Here is a 21,750-nt window from a genome sequence, read left to right on the forward strand (position 1 = left end):
CAGGGAGAGGACCCAGGTTGACTGCCATGAACATACACTGAGGGAGCTAATACAACACAGCTGAGGGAGTCCAGGGAAAAGCCTGTGCCTCCCAGAGGCAAGAGATCATTGTCACAGGGACCCTCTGACTCCATGAGCTTAGAGACCACAGTAACCCGCCTTGTGAATGCCACAAGTGGGATAAGTAGCGGCTGTGAACCACACAACCCCAGAGGTAGATACAGTTACTTCCCAGGTGGTGCAGCAGTAAAGAATCCACCTGCCAATGAAGCAGGCACAAGAGAGGCAGGTTCAGTCCCTGGGTGAAGAACACCTACAGCAGGATATGGCAACCCGCTCCAGTATTCTTGCCTGGAAATTCCATGGACAGAGGAGCCTGACAGGGTACAGTCCATGGGGTCACAAAGAGTCAGACATGACTGAACAACTAAGCGCACACACACACAGGTATATATTCCCAGCCACCACCAAAGCTGGTACGAGTGCCAAAGGCAGAACTAGAGACAACAGCAATGTACGATCCCAGAGGGGGCAACCCGAGCCAACTGGTCACCACCAAAGCCAAGGCAAGTGCCTGAGCCAGGGGACAAAATACTGTCCACCGCAGTCCAGACCACAAAGATAGCATCTGCCACCAAGCTGTGAGAAAATACAGGTTACTTACTGCCCACACCATTGCAGGAGCCTATACAGCTCAGCTCTGTGGAGGGACGCGTGACCCAGGGCCAATTCCCACAGGAGAGCACACAGAAACGCCTGACTGTAGCAACTCCCCACAGGCCTCGGGTGCAGAGATAAACCCACACACCCATGGGCACCTTATCTTTGACAAAGGAAGCAAGAACATACAATGGAGAAAAGACAGCCTCTTTAATAAGTGGTGCTGGGAAACTGGATAGCTATGTGTAAAAGAACTGAACTACCACCATACACAAAAAAATAAACTCAAAATGGATTAAACACTTAAATGTAAGGCCACAAACTATAAAGCTCTTAAAGGAAAACATAGGCAGTACACTCTGTGACATAAATCACAGCAAGATCCTCTTTGACTCATCTCCTAGAAGAATGGAAATAAAAACAAAAATAAACAAATGGAACCTAATTAAACTTAAAAGTTTTTCAGAGCAAAGGAAACAATAAACAAGATTAAGAGACAACTCTCAGGAGAAAATAATTGCAATAGAAACAACTGACAAAGAATTAACCTCTAAAAAATTATACATATAAACAGTTCATACAGCTCATATTAGAAAAACAAACATTCCAATCAAAAAAGGGGCAGAAGACCTAATGGACATTTCTCCGAAGACATACAGATGGCCAACAAACATGTGAAAAGATGCTCAACATCGCCCATTATTAAAGAAATGCAAATCAAAACTAAAATGAGGTATCACCTCACACCAGTCAGAATGGCCATCATCAAAAAATCTATAAACAATAAATGCTGGAGAGGATGTGGAGAAAACGAAACCCTCCTACACTTGTTGGTAGGAATGTAAACTGATGCATCCATTAGGGACAACAGTATGGAAATTCTTCAAAAAACTAGAAATAAATCTACCATATGACCCAGCAATCCCACTACTGGACATATACCCTGAGAAAGCCACAATTCTAAAGGACATGTGTATCCCAATGTTCACTGCAGCACTATTTACAACAACCAAGAAATGGAAGCAACCTACATGTCCAGATGTCTACAGATGAATGGATAAAGATATGGTACATAATACAATGGAATACTACTCAGCCACAAAAAAAGAAGGAATTTGAGTCAGTTCCCATGAGCTGGATGAACCTAGAGCTGGTTATACAGAGTGAAGTAAGTCAAAGAGAAAAACAAATATTGTATGTTAATGCATACATATGGAATCTAGAAAAATGGTGCTGGTGAACCTCTCTGCAGGGCAAGAATGGAGACGCAGATGCAGAGAACAGTCTTGTGGACACAGCAGGGGAAGGAGAGAGTGGGACAAATGGAGAAAGTAGCATCGACATATATACACTATCATGTGTAAAATACATAGCTAGTGATAAGTTGCTACATAAGACAGGGGGCCCCGCCACCAGGTAATCTGTGAGGACCTGGGGAGTGGGCTTGGGGGACGGGAGTGGGGAGGCTCAGGAGGGAAGGGACACACGTATGGTTGACTCACACTGTTGTAGAGCAGAAGCCAACACAACATTGTGCAATTTTCCTTCAATAAAAAATAAATTTAAAAAGTACTTTAAAAAGACAAAGACTGATACCCCCCAAAAAAAATCTATATGCTATCTAAACAAAATACAGGCACATTATTTATAATCTCTGTTATAAATTAAGCATACATAACAATAAGATCTAATAAGTAAAACTTATTTAAAATATATATGCTATCCATAAGAGAGAGATGTAAAACAAAACAAAGTATAAAGCTTAAAGATAAAATGTAAGGTAATAATTTAACAAGCAAATTCAATACCCTCCCCCAAGAAAGTATTACCTATTTAATGATAAGTAACAATTGGGACAAAAAGTTTCTTGGTAATAAACAGTATAACCAATATCAAGATACAACTGTTGCAAACCTTTATGTATGAGCACAGTAATGAAACACATGAAGCAGAAATGAAAGAAATACAGAGTGGCAACCATAGTAACTGTCAGACTTAATTCCTTGACAAATACAACAGTATGTAAACCACTGGTTATGAATCTACTGTCAGACCATGAATCCCCATAAGAATGTGATGAAAGCTAAGGTCTATACCAAGAAAACTGAAAACATACATTCACAGGAAAACTTGTATGGAAAATTCACAACATATTTACTCATAATAGTCAAAAAGTGGAAACTCAAGTGCCATCGACAGATGAATGAGTAAACAAAAAGTATTATCTATGCAATGGAATGGAATATTATCCAGTCATACAAAGGAATGAGGTAATGATACCTACTGCAACATGACTGAGCCTTGTAAACATTATGCTAAGTGAAAGCTAGACATTAAAAAGTCACACATTGTATGATTCTTTTTACATGAGATATCCCAAAACTGGAAAATGCACAGAGATAAAAAGAAAGTCATTTCTTGCCAGAAGCTAGTGGGAGGAGAGAATAAGGAAAAACTGTGTAACGGCTAAGAGGTTTTACTATGGAGTAATGAAAATGTTTTGGAACTAGACAGAGATGGTGGTAGCACAACGTGGTGAAGTACAACTGAATTATTCACTTTAAAATGGTTAATTGTGTGTTACATGAATTTCAAGTCAATAAACTACTGGGGAAAAAGAAAACAAAACAGTATGGCAGGAAGTGCTTCCCCAAACCGAACTTAGGATACATTATCAAAAGAAGGCAGAAGGGCCCCTTATCAGGTACTGTTGACTAGCCACTGAATGCCACTGAATATCAGGGAGTAGATTCCTGGATCCATGTCACATCTAAAAGTGGCACCAAACCCCAACCAGACCTGCATAACATCCGCCAACCTGAAGGTAAAGTTCAGAATCTGAAGGAGATGACATCTGAGGCTGTCTGTCCATGGGATTCTCCAGGCAAGAATATTGGAATGGGCTGCCATTCCCTTTTCCAGGGGATCTTCCCGACCCAGAGATCAAACCCGGGTCTCCTGCACTGCAGGCAGATTCTTTACCATCTGAGCTACCAGGGAAGCCCCAAAGAAAACTCAGTCTATCCAAAATCACAAAGATTCATTGGTACACCTTATACGTATTTTCACAGAATTTCACAGAGGTTCCACATGCTGCTGCCAGTTCAGACTGTTCCATGAGCCCATTTTAGAGTCAGAGTGCCAAGCCTGCCTAAACTTATTCCTTGCTTCAATCTGACCCAGCCCTGGGAGGGGAAAACAAGATATTTTGAATACTTGCAAGAAAGGTTCTGTGGAGTTGCCAATCCAAGTACAGTCATTTATAAACTTATTGACATATCTATGTACCCACGTAACCTCTCAGTGTGTAACAACGTAACATCTGAGCCTTGGTTGAGTAATGCTAACACCTCTATGTCAATAAATGAATCCACAGATACTAACACTTCTGCAGGTGCCTTAAGTACACCCCTAGTTACACCTTCTTACATGGAAATTTGGGGATTGACCTTTATCCTTAGGGACTCTGTTGCCTTGATATCTGAGAATACAAGGACAGTATGCCCTTGCTGTATTCACTGTCCTATTCTCCCTACATAACCAAACAGAAGTCTCTCACTGGTTTGTCCCATAAAGCCTTTGTAACCACCTTAGACAAGAACCTCCAGGAAGCAAAAATGATTCTGGCTTTGCCTCCATAAGAAGCACTTTCTTCCCATGGATCAGAGTGAGCACCAATGAACAAATAATCTGTAACCTCACCCTGAAAGTAGAAGAGCTAGCTAACTTCACAGCCAACACAGTTTCCCTCAACAATGGTCGCTTAACCCACTGTTCAAGTTTTAGATAACTGCTTGATTACCTACATGCTGAGTAAGGAGGTATCTGTACAATAGCAAACATCCCTTGTGGCACAGGGCTAAATGCCTCTGGGGAAGTAGAACAATTACATAAAATTAAAAAGCAAGCACATTGGTTAGAAGCAATTTCACCTAATAACCTGATTATCTTTTGATTTATTGAGCTGACTACCTTCAGGTCTGGGCTCCTGGTTTAGAACTACCTTGCAAACTGGGATTATTACGTTGTTTTTAATTCTTTTCTGTAGTGTGTCTCAAATACTGTGCTCTGCCACAAGTTATATAAAGGAAGCAATGATCCAGAAGATGCCTGGAAGAAAGTTCGGATCTCCATTGATAGTAGTGGAGGTCAGTTATTGAGGGACTAGGTGCTTTGAAGGCAAAGGAAACTATAGAATTTGAGGGAAGAGAGAAGATGGAAGCTACTGGAACAATAAAATACTACAAAGAACGGTAAGTACTTAAATTAACAAGGATAACTGTAAACAAGACTAAAAGTGGTGGGTAGGTGGGTGTGTGCCCAGTCATGACCAATTTTTTGTAACCCTGTGGACAGTAGCCCTGCCAGGCTCCTCTGTCCATTGGCTTCTCCAGGCAAGAATACTGGAATGGGTTGCCATTTCCTCCTCCAGGGGATCTTCCTGACCCAAGAACTGAACCAGTGTCTCCTGCATCTCCTGCACTGGCAGACATATTCTTTACCACTGTGCCACTTGGGAAGCCCCACTAAAAATGCAGAGGAGCAAAAAGAAGTCAAATATCTTGTGAGCAGGTGTTAGGAGCCAGTCTGGCTCAAGATGCTGTGAAACCAAATGACGGGAAAACAAACCACATGATCATCTCAATAAACTCAGAAAAAGCATTTGATAAAATTCAACATCTTTTCATGGGAAAAACACCTAACAAACTAAGAATAGAAGGAAACTATCTCAAAAAGTTAGGTAGGTAAAGGCCACATACGAAAACCCACTATGACCATCATACTTCAATATTGAAAGCTTTTCCTCTAAGATCAGGAACGAAGCAAGAATGTTCACTTTTGCTACTTCTATTCAACACATTCTTAGAAGTCCTAGTCAGATTAATTAGGCAAGAAAAATAAATTAAAGGGAACCAAATTATCTGTTACCAAATAATACCTTATACACAGAAAATCCTAGAGTCCACACACACACTGTTAGAACTAACAGATGAATTCAGCAAAGTAGCAGGACACAAAGTCAATACACACAAAAATCAATTGCATTTCTATAACTAACCACAATCTGAAATTATGGAAATGATTCCATTTATAATAGCATCAAAAAGAATAAAATACTGAGGAATTAACTTAATCAGGGAATGAAAACTATAAAACATTGCTTAAAGAAATTAAAGAAGACATAAATAGAAACACTTCAAATGTACCTGGATTAGAAGATTTAACACTGTGAAGATGTCAATGCTATGCAAAGTGATCTACAGATTTAATGCAACTCCTATCAAAATCCTAAGGACATTTTTTGGGCAAAAATAGACAAACTGAATACTAAAATTCATGCAGAATCTCAAGGGCCAAAACAATCCTGAGAAAGAATAAAGCTGGAGGACTTATACTTCTTGATTTCAAAGGCTGCTACAAAGAACAAAGAACAGAATAAAAGGGCCTCAAAGAGCCCAAAAAACAGACTAGAGATCAGAAATAAACCCTCACATATATGGTCAAATGATTTTTGACAAGGGTGCCAAGACATTCAATGGGAAAAGGACAGTCTTTTCAACAAATGGTGCTCAGAAAATTGATTATCCACACGCAAAGAATGAAACTGAACCCTTATCTCACACCATATATAAAAATTAACTCAAATGGATCAAAGACCTATTGTAAGACCTACAACTCTTAGAAGAAAACATACGGCAAAAGCTTCAGGACACTGCATTTAGCACTGAAGTCCTAGATATGACACCAAAGGCACAAGCAACAACAACAACAAAAGACAAAGTTGACTTCATGAAAATTTTTAAATTTTGTTCACCAAAAGACAGTATCAATGGAGTAAAAAGGCAACCCACAGAATGGAAGAAAATATTTACAAATCATGTATCTGATAAGAGATTAAAAGCCAAGGTATACAGAGAACTTCTTAAAAGCAGTAACAAAACAAAATAAGCCAACCCCAATTCAAAATGGGGAAAGAACTTGAATAGATCTCTCTTCAAAGAAAATATACAAATGGCCAATCAGCAAATGAAAAGGTCAATATCACTAATCATTAAGTAAGGCAAATCGAAACTACTAATACAATGAGATACCACCTCACTGTGGAGAAACTGGCGCCCCTGTGCACGGCTGGCATGAGTGTGAGACAGTACAGGGGCTGTGGGAACAGTTCTGTTCTTGTGTCCAACCCTCTGCAACCCGGCGGACTATAGCCCACCAGGTTCCTCTGTTCATGGGGTTTTCCAGGTAGTAATACTGGAGTCATATCATTTAAAAGTGGATATTTAATTTCCAAATGCATGGGGTTCTAAAAATATCCTTGATATTATGTTCTCATTTTCATATTCTTCTCTGCAATCACCCTCTGTGTTTTTTTCAATCTTGAACTTCACTGAAGCTTTCAATGGCTGTCAAAGATCTCTCTTGGTAAATGTCACATTGCACTTGAAAATATGTGATTTATTTTCAAATATCTTTTGATATTGATTTCCAACATAATTTCACAGTGATAAGAGAACAGACCCTATATGATTTCAATACTTTGAGACCATGAAATTTTCGCACCTTGTTTTATGTCCCTAGATATGCTGTAGTGTCTCCTGGTGTAGAGTCTATGGGAACTTGAATAGAATTTGTGTCCTGCTGTTATGTGAAAATTTTATACATCTTAATTATGTTGAATTGGTTCATGGTGCTTTTCAGGTCCTACATCTTTCTACTTTTATGTCTATTCATTTTATTAATTTTTGAGATTTGATATTGAAATTCCAACTAAAAATCTTAATTTATCTACTGAAAAAATAATTATAATATATAGTGGAACTATATGTAACTTTGTGCTACATTTTCCAAGTCTCCTGTAAACGTGTTATCATACTTTCATAATTTAAAAAATAAAAAAAAATTATAGCCATCTTTAAAAAAAAAAAAAGAATATGGAGTGGGTTGCCATTTCCTCCTCCAAGGGATCTTCCCAACCCAGGGAGTGAGCCCACATCTCCCTTGTCTCCTGCACTGGCAGGTGGATTCTTTACCACTGAGCCACCTGCAAAACCCAGAAAACCGTACAGCGTCCTCAAAAAATTACAAACAGAATTATCATATGATTCAGCAATTCCATTTCTAGGTTATACCCAAAAGAACTGAAAGCAGGGTCTTGAACAGATACTTGTAAACACATGTTCATGGCAGCATTACTCACAAAAGCTAAAAGACAGAAGCAACCTAGCGGCCATCAACAGATGAATGGATAAACAAAACATGGTATTATCCATACAATAGGATATTATTCAGCCTTAAAAAGGAAAGAAATTCTAACACATACTACAACATGAATGAACCTTGAAGATGTTATGGTAAGTGAAATAATCCAGTCACAAGATGACAAATACTGTATGATTCCATTCATATGATGTACTTAAGAGTATACTGTCAAAATCATAGAGACAGAAAACAGAATGGTGGTTGTCAGGGGCTTGGAGGAAGGGGGATAAATAGTTATTGCTTAATGGGAATAGTTTTCAGTTTTCACAAAATAAAAATAGCTATGGAGATGGACAATGATGAGAGTCATCATCATTACAAATATATTTAATACCACTGAACTGTACACTTAAAAGTCGTTAAGATGGTAAATTTGATGTTTTACACATAAATAGACCCTGATGCTGGGAGGGATTGGGGGCAGGAGGAAAAAGGGACGACAGAGGATGAGATGGCTGGATGGCATCACCGACTCGATGGGCATGAGTTTGAGTAAACTCCGGGAGTTTGTGATGGACAGGGAGGCCTGGCGTGCTGCCGATTCATGGGGTCACAAAGAGTCAGACTGAGCGACTGAACTGAACTGATACATAAATATATACATATATATATATATATCTTAACAAATACATATATATTTTTTTAAAGTAGATGTTACATTGCATGGGGGAGGAGCAGAGAGGATGCTGTGAAACCAAGGCCCAGACCCGTAGCTCAGAAAAGTAAAAAGCCTGCTTCACTGTAACTAAGAGAACACAGAAATTGGTCATCATTGGCCTGGAAGTATGGCCTTAAGAATAAAGCTATGCAAGTAATGCAAAGAAGCAGGAGGTTCCAGGATGAACTGGCCACCCACAGTTTAGGAACCAGAATGTATCAACTGTAACTACTAATGCAGTACTGAAGTCAACAAAGTTTGTAGAGTTGAAAAAAACTCATCAAAGAAATACATTATGAATGCCCTACCCTCTCCACAACACCAACTAATTCATGCTACTTAGCGGCTGCTTTGTTTCTCGATTGTAGGCAAGATTTACCCTTTTTCATCTTGGAATTTTCACATACCCTAGGGTGCATACTTTGGCACTTACTATCATCCCCTAAAAGGCTCTCAAATCTATCCATATATCTCCATTTTCACTGTCACAACCCTCATCCAAACTATAACTATCTCTCATCTGGACCAGCAAAATAATCTCTTAACCCTTCTTTGCCTCCTAGCCAGAGTGGTGCTTTAAAAAAAAATAAAAATAAAAAACAAACCTGATTGTGTCCCTCCTCTGCTTTAAAATCCTTTGGAATATGATATCTGAAATTTGTTTCAAAATAATACAAGACGCAAGGAAAGTGGACAGGAGCATGAGGTATGATACAAAAGAAGATACTCGATCTTTGTCCCGTTCAAGCACAAAGCTCCTAAAACCCTTGGAATTAATCACTGGAGCGGTATCTTTTGTATGCTAACAAGATGACTGGTGGCTTGGGGCCCCTAGATAGTTTCAGAATGGGGGCAGGTCCTCAGAAACCCAAGCCATAATTAGAGTTGAGACTTTCAGCCCCCAACCCCCACCTTCCAGGAGGGGAGAAGGGTGGAGATCGACTTAAATCACAAATGGGCCAATGCTTTAATCAATGATGATGAAATAATGAAACCTCTATTAAAACCCCTAAATGACCAGGTATGGAGAGCTTCCAGTATGCTCAAGGAAGGCTTGGAAGCTCTTCAGCCACACTTCCACCCCCTGTCCCCCACAAATACCTTGCCCAAATCATCTCTTCCATTTGGTTGTTCCTGAGTTGTATCCTTTATAATAAGTCAGTAAACGCAAGGAAAGTGTTTTATTGAGCGTTGTGAGCCATTCTAGCAAACTATCAAACCTGACAAGGTACTGGGAACACCCAAGTTACAGCCAGTTGCTAAAAAGTATAGCTTGCAAAGTATACTTCGGAGTATACTTTGTATACAAAATAAACCTGGGACTTGCCACCGGCATCTGGGGCAAATGGGGACAGATCTGGGGACTAAGCCGTTAATCTATGGGGTCTGTGCTAATTCCAGATAGTATCAGCACTGAGTTAAATTGGAGGACTAGAGTTACAGGACTGGTTGGTGTGAGGAAAAAACCCACACATTTGGTGTCCAAAGTGTTACTGAATGAAAACACTGAAATAAAGTGGCCACAAACTGTTGAAGACGAATGTTGGGAAATATTCTCTCCACTTTTGTATATATTTAATATTTTTCTGTAACAGAGCTAAAAATCTTTTTTTGTTTTTAATTTTTTTGGCTGCACTGTGTGGCACGTGGGACACAGGGATCCCACATGGATTCCCCGACCAGGTATCGAACTCTCAACCCCTGCAGTAGAAGCTCAGAGTCTTAACCACTGGACCACCAGGAGAGTCCCAATAAAGTCTATTTTCAAAGTTAGATGTTTTTCAGAAGCTGAACTGACCTCTCCCCCTCGCTCGCCCTTCTCTAGCCACACCAGAGCTGTTCAATTCCTAAAAGGCAGCGTGCTTCTTTCTATTGCAGAACCTTTGTACATGCTCCCTCTACTTAGAGCCTGTCCTCCCCATCCCAGCCCCTCTCACCCAGTTACTGTCTAGTCACAAACTCTCAATTTTAACAGCCCAGCACCAGGCACTGGTACTCAGTAACTATTAATATGAATTAAATGTCACTTCCACAGGGAAGTTGTCGCTGACTGTGCCCGGATAGGATCGGGTCCCTCTTTTACAATGCTCACACAACAACCAGTACTTTACCTCCACAGCACTCTGCAGAGTTTGCAATTACATACTACTTATGTGACAATTTGTTTAGTGTCCTCTCGTGTTAGTCTATTAAGTCCATGAGGGCAAAAACTGTGTCAATTTTGCTTATATTCTTAATGTTCAGAAATAAAGGTAAAGCACATAAAGGGACCTCAATAAACATTTGCTTAAGCAGTCTGGGTCTGTGGTTTCTTATTTACACAGAATCTAATTTAAACCCAGGTATTACCCTACTCTTAACTGACATAAAGAGTTGATTCCAAGTATGGTGGTACCACAGGAGATGGACACTGGATTCTGTCTTCCATCCACTTGTCTCCTCCTCTCACTGTACAAACATTTCTGTTTGTTTGTACAGTTCTAGCTACCTTCCTCTCATATACTGAGTTAGTCTAAATGTCTCTCTCCTGAACTCCAGACTTGAACATCCACTGCTAACATGATATAACCACTCAGATCTTAAATCTTAGATTGAAAGAAATCTTAAAGGAAGATCTCTTAAACTTATCATGTTTAAAACTGAACTTGTCGGGAATTCCCTGGCAGTCTAATGGTCAGGACTCCACACTTTCACTACCAAGGGCCTCAGTTCAGGTTCGATACCTGGTCGTGGAACTAAGATCCCACAAACCATGAAACACAACATACATAAATAAATACATAAATAAGTAAAACTGAACCTGTCATACCCCATCTCCCCTCTGCCACATGCACAGCTACAAATGAATGTATGAAGCTCTGAATTTATGAATTTAGAGAGTCACATAAGAAAGACCAATAAAGGTACTTAATCAATAAAGGTACTTAACAAGGGCACTTTTGGAAATGCAAGAGGGACAGCCCATTTTCAAAGTTCTGCAGTTAAAAATGAAGTGTATACTGTGAGCTCACTCTCCCCACCCTGCCCCCAAGTATGTCCCTTCTCCAGGACTTCAATAAGCTGACACTGATTTTGGCATTCTAACTCAATAAGCCACACAAATTATCAATGTTTAGCTGCACAAAAGTAAACAGTTGATAAAAAAGGAAAATGCTTTTCTTGTTATTATCCCTACTTAGAAAGTGAGTACACTTAGAAAACGAAAGGACTTGCTGAGTTTGCTGACAAACTGTTTTGCTACATCAATAAAGACTAGTCAAATAAACCAGGAAGCAGACATGCTTATTCAGCAAGTAAAGAACTATAGACAAAACTGAATCAAACCAATGGGTGTTTGCTTGTATTCAAGAACAACCAATTCACAATCCTGATGAACCAGCTAAATACTGGCAAAGAGGAAAAAAAACAAAAAACAAAAAACTGCTGTTGCCTTGTTTTGTTTTAATTTACAGTAATGATTTATACCGCTAAAGGCCAATTGTTCTTTTTTCTATTCACGGTCCAATGCACAAATCCAAATTTAATTATATATACAAACTACTAAAGCCATGAATGAAAATTGTGGTTTAAAAAACTATCAAAGGACTGAAAAAGAAACCAAATAGCACTACCTTTCTTTCTAAAACATAAATTAGTGAGGGAAGTTGATGGATTTGAGCACAGAAGTAGACGTAATCGTTCCTACAAATGAATTTACCAAATTCTGTGGCTTTCTAACATTCTCTTTGTAAACAGAGCAATAATAGCCACTAACATTCACTGAGTATTTTCTATTTGGCAGGCACTGTACTAAACCCTTTCCATCTATTACCTTATTTAATCCCAGAACTTTATGAAATAGGTACTCTTATTATTCCCATTTGCAAAGGAAAGGAAACTGGAGGCACAGAGAGGCTAAACAGTGACCCAACACCACACTGACAAGTAAGTGGCAGAGTAAGGATTCAAACCAGAGCGGTGTGACATCCACCCTCAACCACTAAACCATGCTGCTTATAACTATCGTGACCGTTTCACATTCTGCATCATTTAATTTCTAAAAACTAAAAATCTCAGACTGTTTCAGTGAATTGTTTGCCAATTCAGTTATTATTTGTTGCTGTGATAAAATCTGTTCCTCCAAGCCACTCTCTCAAGATCCTTAAATGATTTCATACCATTTACAAAAAAAATCAACTCAAATTGGCCCATAGACCTAAATGTAAGAGCTAAAACTAAAAATCTCTAGAAGGAAAAAAATCTTAGCAACCTTATATTAGGCAAAAATGTCTTAAACAGGACTCAAAAACTTGATACACTGAACTTAATCATAATTCAAAAACTTTTCTGTCCAAAAAGCACTGTTAAGAAAATGAAAAGGCCAGCCTCAAATTTAACCTATTTGCAAAACATGTATCCAACAAAGGACCAGTATCAAGAATATATAAAAAGAACCCTTCCAACTGAGTAATAAGAAAACACAATTTTTTTAATGGACAAAATATGTGAACAGACATTTCACCAAAGATACGTAAATGGCCAAACAGGCATATAAAAAGATGCTCAACATTAGTCATTAGAGAGATGCAAATTAAAACTACAATGAAATACTATTACAAACCCACAAAAATGGCTAACAGACAATACCAAGTATTTGTGAGGATGTGGAGCAACTAAAACTCTCATGAACTTCTACTGAGAATATAGAGTGGAAAACTGGTAGATAAAACTAAACATATACTATATTTACTATACATGCAGCAATTCCACTCCATAGGTATTTGTCCAGAAAAAAGAAAACATATGACCACATAGAAATCTGTAAGTAAATGTTCATAGCAGCTTTATTCATAATAGCTTAAAATTAGAAACCCAAATATCCATCAGCTGATGAATGGATAACCAAATTACAGTGTATCAATACAATGGCATGTCACTCGGTAATAAAAAGGAATGAACTACTGATGTAAGCAACAGTGCAAATGAATCGCAAACAAACTACACTAGTTAAAGAAGCCAGACATAAAAGACTATGTAACTATGCTTCCATATATATCGGAGAAGGCAATGGCAACGCACTCCAGCATACTCTTGCCTGGAAAATCCCATGGATAGAGGAGCCTGGTGGGCTGCAGTCCATTGGGTTGCTATGAGTCGGACACGACTGAGCGACTGCACTTTCACTTTTCACTCCAATGCACTGGAGAAGTAAATGGCAACCCACTCCAGTGTTCTTGCCTGGACAATCTCAGGGACGGGGGAGCCCGGTGGGCTGCCGTCTATGGGGTACACAGAGTCGGACATGACTGAAGTGACTTAGCAGCAGCAGCATATATATATATATATATATATATACACATATAAAGTCGCTCAGTCGTGTCCAACTCTTTGCAACCCCATGGACTATACAGTCCATGGAATTCTCCAGGCCAGAACACTGGAGTGGGTAGCTTTTCCCTTCTCCAGGGGATCTTCCCAACCCAGGGATCGAACCCAGGTCTCCCACATTGCAGGCAGATTCTTTACCAGCTGAGCCACAAGAGAAGCCCATATATATATATATATGTAATTCCAGAAGAAGCAACACTATAATGATAGAAAGCAGATCACTGGTTGCCAGTGACTAGGAAATACAGAGAGTGAATTAACTACTCCAAGGAGGTATGGTGGAAATTTCTGGGGATGATGAACATGGCCTATATCATGATTGTGGTAGTAGTTTCATGACCATATATTGGTCAAAATTTGTCAAATTTTCACTTAGTGGTAAATTTTATTGTATGTTAATTATATTTCATTGTTGTTGTTTAATTGCTAAGTGGTGTCCAACTCTTTTGCGACACCCACAGACTTTAACCCGCAAGGCTCCTCTGTCCATGGGATTTTCCAGGCAAGAATACTGGTTTGGGTTGCCATTTTCTTCTTGAGGGGATGTTCCCCACCCAGGGATTAAACCTGCATCTCCTGCATCAACAGGCAGATTCTTTACCACTGAGCCAACTGGGAAGCCCTATTCATTAAAGTTGACCAAAAAAAAAAAAATTTAAACCCAACAACTGGGAGACTTCTTACCTCCTCTTGTCCACCTAATGCCCAAAGGTTCTGAGATGTCCTCTTTTTTTCCCTCAGTACTTTTCTTTTTTACACCAACCATATATCTTCATTGCTAAAGGTGAACCATCACTACACAGGTACCTCACAAATCCACATCTCTGGACAGCATCTCTGCAGAGCACCAGTGCTGTTTCCAGAAGCCTCATGGACATCACCATGTCAATGCTGCCAACCCTCAACTCACCATTCCAAAATTAACTTCAATCTCTTCTAGCTTCTCTACTTCCTAATGCTCTTCTATCCTACCCTCCTACATCCTTAAAAAACCAGGTCCTCTGATACCTCAACTCAAGTACCCTAAGTCAAAACCATGTAACAGTCTGACTCAGGTCTTTCCTTTACACCCCAGCCTCTTTTCGGAGAAGGCAGTGGCACCCCACTCCAGTACTCTTGCCTGGAAAATCCCATGGACGGAGGAGCCTGGTGGGCTGCAGTCCACGGGGTCACTAAGAGTCGGACCCGACTGAGAGACTTCACTTTCACTTTTCATTTCCATGCACTGGAGAAGTAGATGGCAACCCACTCCAGTGTTCTTGCCTGGAGAATCCCAGGGACAGGGGAGCCTGGTGGGCTGCCGTCTATGGGGTCAAACAGAGTTGGACACGACTGAAGCGACTTAGCAGCAGCAGCAGCCAGCCTCTTTTAACATTTCCACTGGCTCCACCCAGCTTCAGCTGTCATAACCTACCTTGGGAAACTGCAATGGGCTCCCAAAGAGTCTACCCATTCCAGTGCATACTACCTACTTCTGCTAATGTTCTACAAGCTCAGTTTTACCAGTTATTTCATTACCCACCCATAAAGAAGTCAATGGCTCTCCATTTCCTATGAAACTGAAAACAAGACATTGTTGTGGGTTTAAGTCCATCCAGAGGGAGCCAAGTTTGCCTTTCAATTTCATCTTCCACAATTCCCCTGGTACATCCTAATTCTAACAAACCAAACACGCTGACCTTGATGCCTTTGTTCCCGCTATTCCCAAAACTGATGGCCCTCACCTCTCTAATCTTCACCTGTCAAAATCCATATTTCTCCTTCAAAGGCCGATCTCAAAGGTCACCTTTCTCCATGAAGCCTTTTAATCACTCTGCACTCACCAACACGGATTTGACCACTTCCTCCTCTAAACTCTAATAACACTTTCCATTACACATCTTATAACATTTGTCATACTCTGCCTGATTTATTATTATTTCTGTACTTGTCGTCATCACCACTGTCCCATCTACTCTACCACCAGGCAAGCTTTGCAAGGCTGGTTCTCTGTACTGATCCCTCTTCTGTCCCTTTAAGCTACTTGAATTCTATCTTTTTTGCTGCAAGATCTCAGGAACTCTCTGTAGTAGATGAATTAATTCTGGTCTAAGAAGTTCTACAGCAAAATTAAAAAAAAAATTTATATTGTCCATAGAGTCTATTGGAGAAGGCAATGGCACCCCACTCCAGTACTCTTGCCTGGGAAATCCAATGGACGGAGGAGCCTGGTAGGCTACAGTCCACAGGGTCGCGAAGAGTTGGACACGACTGAGCGACTTCACTTTCACTTTTCACTTTCATGCATTGGAGAAGGAAATGGCAACCCACTCCAGTACTCTTGCCTGGAGAATCCCAGGGACAGAGGAGCCTGGTAGGCTGCCGTCTATGGGGCCGCACAGAGTCGGACAGGACTGAAGCGACTTACCAGCAATAGCAGCAGCGTAGAGTCTATAAGAATAAATCAGATAATAGACAACCTTCTGCCTTTTTTGTTACAAGTTGGAATTCTCCTGAAGAGAGATTTTTCTTAAAATGATCCTCAAAATTCATTAAACCAAGTCTTCCTACAGGAGCATTTTCAGTATAACATTCCTCTGCTTATAAATTTACAGTAATTTAAAACGGATCCTGGGCTAGGCACTCTCTATTTGACCACAGTCTCCCAAACAAACAACTTCTACCCTTCTATACTCTGTTTTTGTGCCCTTTAAGGCTTATCTTTTCATACTGTTCATGGAGTTCTCAAGGCAAGAATACTGAAGTGGTTTGCCATTTCCCTCTCCAGTGGACCACGTCTTGTCAGAACTCTCCACAATGACCCATCCGTCTTGGGTGGCCCTACACAGCATGGCTCATAGTTTCATTGAGTTAGACAAGGCTGCAGTTCATGTGATCAGTTTGAAGAAATAGAGGAAAACAATAGAATGGGAAAGACTAGAGATCTCTTCAAGAAAATCAGAGATACCAAGGGAACATTTCATGCAAAGATGGGCACGAGGAAGGACAGAAATGGTATGGACCTAAGAGAAGCAGAAGATATTAAGAGGTGGCAAGAATACACCGAAGAAGCATTAAAAAGGTCTTCATGACCCAGATAATCACGATGGTGTGATCACTCACCCAGAGTAAGACATCCTGGAATGAGAAGTCAAGCGAGCCTTAGGAAGCATCACTACGAACAAAGCAAGTGGAGGTGACGGAATTCCAGTTGAGCTATTTCAAATCCTCAAAGATGATGCTGTCAAAGTGCTGCACTCAATATGCCAGCAAATTTGGAAAACTCAGCAGTGGCTGCAGGACTAGAAAAGGTCAGTTTTCATTCTAATCCCAAAGGCAATGCCAAAGAATGTTCAAACTACTGCACAATTGCACTCATCTCACACGCTGACAAAGTAATGCTCAAAATTCTTCAAGCGAGGGCTTCAACAGTACGTGAACCATGGACTTCCAGATGTTCAAGCTGGATTTAGAAAAGGCAGAGGAACCAGAGATCAAATTGCCAACATCTGCTGGATCATCAACAAAGCAAGAGAGTTCAAGAAAAACATCTACTTCTGCTTTACTGACTACGCCAAAGACTCTGACTATGTGAATCACAATAAACTGTGGAAAATTATGAAAGAGATGGAAATACCAGACCACCTTACCTGCCTCCTGAGTAATTTGTATTCAGGTCAAGAAGCAGTAGTTAGAATCCAACATGGAACAACAGAGTGGTTCCAAATAGGGAAAGGAGTATGTCAAGGCTATATATTGTCACCCTGCTTATTTAACTTATATGCAGAGTACATCATGCAAAATCCCAGGCTGGATAAAGCGCAAGCTGGAATCAAGATTGCTGGGAGAAATATCAATAACCTCAGATATGCAGATAATACCACCCTTATGGCAGAAAGTGAGGAAGAACTAAAGAGCCTCTTGATGAAAGTGAAAGAAGAGAGTAAAAGCTGGCTTAAAACTCAACATTCAGAAAACTAAGATCATGGCATCCAGTCCCATCACTCCATGGCAAATAGATGGGCAAACAATGGAAACAGTGACAGACCTTATTTTCCTAGGCTCCAAAATCACTGCAGATAGTGACTGTAGCCATGAAATCAAAAGACACTTTCTCCTTAGAAGAAAAGCTATGACCAACCCAGACAGCATACTAAAAAGCAGAGACATTACTTTGCTGACAAAGGTCCGTCTAATCAAGGCTATGGTTTTTCCAGTAGTCATGTATAGATATGAGAGTTGGGACTATAAAGAAAGCTGAGCACTGAATAACTGATGCTTCTGAACTGTGGTGTTGGAGAAGACTCTTGAGAATCCCCTGGACTGCAAGGAGATCCAACCAGTCAATTCTAAAGGAAATCAGTCCTGAATATTCATTGAAAGGACTGATGCTGAAGCTGAAACTCCAATACTTTGGCCACCTGATGCGAAGAACTGACTCCTTGGAAAAGACCCTGATGCTGGTAATAACTGAAGGTGGGAGGAGAAGGAGACAACAGAGGATGAGGTGGTTGGATGGCATCACCGACTCGATGGACATGAGCTTGAGCAAGTTCCAGGAGTTGGTGATGGATAAGGAAGCCTGGTATGCTGCAGTCCATGGGGTTACAAAGAGTCGGACATAACTGAGTGACTGAGCTGAACTGAATGCTTACCTTGAGGACTATACTGCCAAGCTCCCCTAGTTTCCATTTGGGTCAGACAAATGACAGGCACTAGAGGATGAAAAGAAAAAGAAACCGAGGTCCTTATTTCCCTGGCTTTCTCCCCACCTAAAAACCCTTCCCCTGTGGCTATAGGTCCTTGGCTTCCACTGCTCCCGCTCTCATCAGGCTTCAGTATTCCTTTTCCTGTCCCTGCTGGCTTAAAAGTACCAATGGCTTCTGGACACTACAAGGCCTTGGGAACTTCACTATCCCTTGCTGCTTTCCTTAACTCTACCCAAATCTCTGTAACTAGTCCGTTTGTTCGCTGCCAGGACCCTCGGTAATACAGCTCCCTAGGCTTAGAATTCCTCACTCTGCTTCCCAAGGCTCACAATCAATTGTTCACTCTAACTTATCAGATCTTAACTGCCCCATGCTCCTCAGTAGCCCTCTGTTTTGGTCAGGCAGGCTCCCTACCAATCCCTGCATGCATGCTGCATGCCAAGTCGCTTCAGTCATGTCCGACTCTGTGTGATGCTATGGACAGCGGCCCACCAGGCTCCTCTGTCCATGAGATTCTCTAGGCAAGAATACTGGAATGGGTTGCCGTTTCCTTCTCCTACCAATCCCTACCATCACTCATCTGGGATGCATTCACTTCTACTCTGTACCCTTACTCATGTTGCTGCCTACCCCCCAAGAATGCCTACCCCTTCCTCTCTACCTAACAAGTCCTATAACCCCTTCAGCACAAATTCAGAACCTACATCCTCACCCGCCAACCCCTCCACCCCATTCCATTAAACCTGTTCTAATAACTTTTACTCACAGTTATCTTTCTTATCTTGGAATTTCCATTTCTCTTACACAGAAGTACTCTGAAAACTATAAAAGTAAATGTTAGGTATGGCACTGTATGCTCTTTAATTGTTCACCACATGTATCCTAAAGGAAAGCAATCTGAACTACTTTAATTTCCTTCTTTTACATTCCATCAAGAATATACACTAACATTAGAAATACAGTCATTTTTTCGACAACGAGTGATATATAAAAATAAATGTTCTAGTACAGAAAGTTTGATAACTAGCTGTGAGCAAATATACTACACTTTTAGTTATTCTGTTTTCAATGTAACCGTTATAACAATGGATGCTATCAATCTTGGGGTTTTTAGAACATCAACGCACTTCCTAATGAAAGAACCCTGGAGAACAAAAGAATAAAACAAATTATCAATTTGTCAAGTTCAACAATCTGTTATGCAAATAGATGCAATTATTCCAGAAATGCAAACAGTAATGTCAGCAAATGCAGGATGCCTTAATTTGTAGCTCACCAGTGGCCATGAATCAGACAATAGACTTCAACAAAAGTAGATTATCTAGAAGCTTGAAGAGGCCAATGCTCCTCATCATATGCTGTTTGTATAGAAAAATCTCCTCCCCCTTCCTTAGAACCATCTATTTGCAAGTATTTAAAGCCTAACTCATGGCAATCAAAACATTTTTGGTAAATTTATCCTCACTAAACTCCCAATGATATATCCAACTTACATTTCCTGAACTCATTTTTATGAGGCTCCCTAAAATAAAGAATGGAGAAACAGCAAACTCAGTGGTAAAGAACCTGCCTGCCAATGAAGCAGACTCGGGTTCGAGCTCTGGGTCGGGGAGATCCTTTGGAGAAGGAAATGGCAACCCCACTCTAGTATTCATGCGTGGGAAACCCCATGGACAGAGGAGCCTGGCAGGCTACAGTCCATGGGGTCACACAGAGTCAGATACAGCTTAGCTACTAAGCACACACGCAGGAAGCAGGTACTATGGCTAGATCCTCACACAATCTCAGAATACCAGGATGCAAATATGATTCTGAGATGAAAAAATAAAACTTAAGAGAGTATTAGAAAGAACTAATGGTATATCAAAAGAAACAGGGGACAGGCAAGGAGACATTACAGTACCAAATACTAATGGCTTCAAAGTAACAAAACTGCTGAGCCTGCACACACCTAGAGCTTGGGCTCCACAACAGAAGCCACCACCATGAGAAGCCTGTGCACCACAATGAAGAGCAGACCCCACACGATGCAACTAGAGAAAGCCTGCACACAGCAACGAAGACCCAGTGCAACCAAAAATAAATAAATGTTTAAAAAGAAAAAAGGTACAAATGCATCTACACTAGGAAAATCTATTACACACAAAGCACAGTATGCCTACAGGACTCAGAACCCAGATGAGAAGGATGTGCAAGCAACTGGAATACAGTTATGGTAACACTACATAACAAAAGTTACCCAGAAGGAGCTGTGGATAATACTGAGAAAGAAGAAAAGAATAGAATGCCCAGGACACAAGAAATATCCCAAAAGTTAAGAGACGAGGGCCTAAAATAAAACAGTCATAATGTATTGGGTTTGTGAGAAGATAAATTTTAAGGATATTTAGAAGGTATGCTCAATAAGACTAGGCTCAATCAACATTTGCATTATGCAATTTTAATTAAGAATAAGGTAATGCTTAAACTAAGAAATATCCTATTCATCGCAGTCTTTTAGAGTAGCAGAAAATAATAAAAGGTATAAAGAACAAAAAGAAGAAACAGTCTTAAATCCACCAATAAGAAAACTGGTTAAATAAATAATACACAGGGCTTCCCTGGTGGTACAGTGGATAAGAATCCGCCTGCCAATGCAAGGGACATGGGTTCGATCCCTGGTCGGTGAAGATTCCACATGCCAACTAAGCCCTTACACCACAACTGAGCCCATGCTCTAGAGACCTCAAGCCACAACTACGGAGGTCACGTGCTGCAGCTGCTGAAGCCCGTGCACCTACAGCCTGTGCTCCACAAGAGAAGCCACCGCAATGAGAAGCCCAGGCACCGCAGCAAGGAGCAGCCCCAACTCGCCACAACTAAAGAAAGCCCACGTGCAACAACAAAGAGGATTTTCACATAATCTCAAAATACCACTCCCTAGATTAATTATCATTTACAAAGGGAGTGGGAGAATGTGCGCTTAAGAGTAAAGTGATCTGTAACAGCTGCCACTTTAATGATCAAATTTAGCATCACTTATAATGGAAAAAAATGGCATTAGGGCCTTGTGAGGTGATGCAAAAAGCACATATCACCTATATAGCAATCATGGAATTCATACATAATCTTAAA

General features: G+C 40.4%; 1 protein-coding gene across 13 annotated transcripts in view; it reads right to left on the reverse strand.

The window, feature by feature from the left end:
• Positions 1-21,750, reverse strand: part of HERC1 (HECT and RLD domain containing E3 ubiquitin protein ligase family member 1) — a 203,953-nt gene that overhangs the window by 163,945 nt on the left and 18,258 nt on the right. Inside the window, exon 1 of one of the 13 annotated variants that reach the window (XM_043918889.1) lies at positions 18,583-18,604. The exons of the other annotated variants lie outside the window; for them this stretch is intronic. The gene's annotated coding sequence lies outside the window, so the exon portion shown is untranslated. Of the gene's footprint in view, positions 1-18,582; positions 18,605-21,750 lie in introns of those variants that run through there. 13 annotated transcript variants of the gene reach the window in all.

The sequence above is a fragment of the Cervus elaphus genome, chromosome 12 (assembly GCF_910594005.1).
Source record: "Cervus elaphus chromosome 12, mCerEla1.1, whole genome shotgun sequence".
In the NCBI taxonomy this organism is placed as follows: Eukaryota; Metazoa; Chordata; class Mammalia; order Artiodactyla; family Cervidae; genus Cervus; species Cervus elaphus.